General features: G+C 44.6%; 1 protein-coding gene across 1 annotated transcript in view; it reads left to right on the plus strand.

The window, feature by feature from the left end:
- rassf7a (Ras association domain family member 7a) overlaps positions 1-2,500 on the plus strand; it is a 35,072-nt gene that overhangs the window by 736 nt on the left and 31,836 nt on the right. The window lies entirely within an intron of this gene.

The following is a 2,500-nucleotide window of genomic DNA, read 5'->3' on the forward strand; positions in this document are numbered from 1 at the left end:
AACTCTCCCTTTCTCTCCCTCTCGGAGTTCAGTGGGTCCCGTCACTTTAAATCAACCTGTTGTGATCCGTCTGTGTTCGTGTTTGGATTTAACCGGTCCTGTTCCGCACGCTTCCTGCCTTTTCCATACCAGCTTTCCCCGAAAACCTGCGTTTTATTATCTTTTTTTGTTTTGACTGACGTAAAAAGCGCGTTCCGTTTGAACGAGAACTCACCTCCAGCTGATCCAGCCGGCTCTGGTTTTCCGCTTGTGATGTGGCAGCAATGCTTTTGCGCTCGTGAAAGTACTTTAAGTAGTTTAGCACTAAATGACATGTCAAATTATACATGTAATTGTGTACATGTGTGTGTGTGTCTGGTACATATGCGAGTTTAGACACATCTGTGAACGATATTTTAGGTGCCGGAGTAAATTAAGATTATGAGGAAATGGTTTGTGATCAGCGTCTGGTGAGGTTTGGCCTCACACTAATCTGTTTGTGCTAATTAAAAATGCCCACGCCGGGCACACAGGTCACAGAGGCAGCATTGCCACATTAGACACAGGCAGAGGAAGGTAATGACCTGTCTGTGCTGGATTTATGGAGGGTTAAACACAGGGCGGACAGACAGGCTCTGTCTTACACTGCACGGGCATCTGATAACATATCTGGGCAGGATTCTGCTGGGAACTTGTTTTATGGCCGTGAGATTGAAGATTAGGTCTTTAAAGGAAAACACGCTTCACCTTTTCGTTACAGGACGGCCGTGCGCGAATGCAGATGTGGATACAGATGTGTCTCCTGCATATGTTCTCTGTGTATTTCATGCAACTTAGACGGTGTGAGATCACAAATATGCGATGGGAATTTCCTTACATGAACATTCTAATGCTGATGTCACTACTGGTAATTGAAGGCACTGTTCAAAGTTCTGGAACACGGACTTAGAGTCTTGGAGAAAAAAAAAAAAAAAAATATTCCAAAAATCCTACTCCTAACAGGGCTATAAGGGAACATCCATGTTCAGTTCTGGGACCGATGTTTGACTGTAGAAACAGTGCGTCACATCACCCACGGGACTGTGGTGATACAGCTGTGGGCTGTCCTGTGTTATTTGCATAAACACACACACTCTGCGCGTCGTCTCTGGAAGGCTGAGGTAATGTTGTGAGCCCAAACAAGAGAATGGGTCAGGTCATCCGACCCTCTTGGTTGCTGTGTTTGTAAACAAACACTGCCTCCCTTTCTGGGGTCAGAGATGAACTTTTCCAGTTTTACCTGCCTGGCTGACTCACTTTTCTCCTCTCTTCCCTTGAGCTCCAGAACTTTCTCAGCCCATGGCCCGTATCAACAGATATTTATTGCCCAAATACGTGATGAGAATGTTCTTAACTTAACATTCTATTTATTGCTGAAGAATCACTTTTGAAAAAAAGAAAAAAAAAAGAAAAAAGACAACAATCTATTCTTCAATGGGTTACAGATTGAATACATTTACATCTGTCGTCCTTTCCCTAAATTATAATGTGACTCCTGTTGAAATATGGAATCATAATGTCTTTATTAACAGAATCATGGTATGTCCAAATAGCATGGTCACAGTAACTAGCACTGTGATTTTATCAGGGGCAGTTTAATGTGACCAGTGTGACAAACATTGTGCCTGTGAAAATTATATAGCCTACAGTATTTTTTTTTTTTTATTGTATGCGTCAATTCATGAAAGTCTCACAGCTCACAGTTTGGGAATGGCTGCTATAGCAATCACACCACGTCTAATCGATCGATTGGAGTTCCTTAATTTTTCTGTGTAGTTCATCTTCTGTCAATGTTTACTGGCATTTAACCTGGTACTCAGGCACTTCCTCTTATTGTCTCGGTTTCCTGGAATCTGACTTAAACGCAGGGACCTCCTGCCTCTTCTTCTTTGGTCTGTGTGTTCAGCGTGACATGCAGGACAGATGAAACCTGTGTCCGGGGCTCAGCCCTTTGAAGAGCCAGGGTTCTTTTTTGGAATGTCTTTCCCCCCCCCCCACATTCTAATTCAGTGTTCTAGAACTCCGCTGCTTTCCGTCACCAGCAGTGATTGTGACATCAGCGCCAGGACGTTCAGTTAACCCATAAAGCGTTAATTACAGGAACGCAGAGATGGAGGTGGGGGGGGGGGGTTGTCGCTTTTACCTGCTTCAGGTGCGACTGCGGCGTTTAGTCATTCCGATGAATACCCACGATGCACGGCTGTCGTTTGTATTCTCCCGGGCAAGCACTTTTTTTACGCGGTACCAGACACCGCAAATGTTCTGAAATAGCTGTGATGCATCCTGTTTCCTTCACATGAGATAACGACGTGTGGAGCAAGGGTAAATGCTTCTCAGGACGTTTGGTCATGGTCCATGAAGTGGTTACGTGTGAAACTCTAGACGTCCCCCCCTCCTTTGAGGTCTGTCCCTGCACGAAGGTGGTGAATTCTCCGGCCAAACTGTTAACTGTAAAGTCAAGTGTTTTCTCTGTCCTGTCCTT

The sequence above is a fragment of the Conger conger genome, chromosome 15, assembly GCF_963514075.1.
Source record: "Conger conger chromosome 15, fConCon1.1, whole genome shotgun sequence".
Lineage (NCBI taxonomy): Eukaryota > Metazoa > Chordata > Actinopteri > Anguilliformes > Congridae > Conger > Conger conger.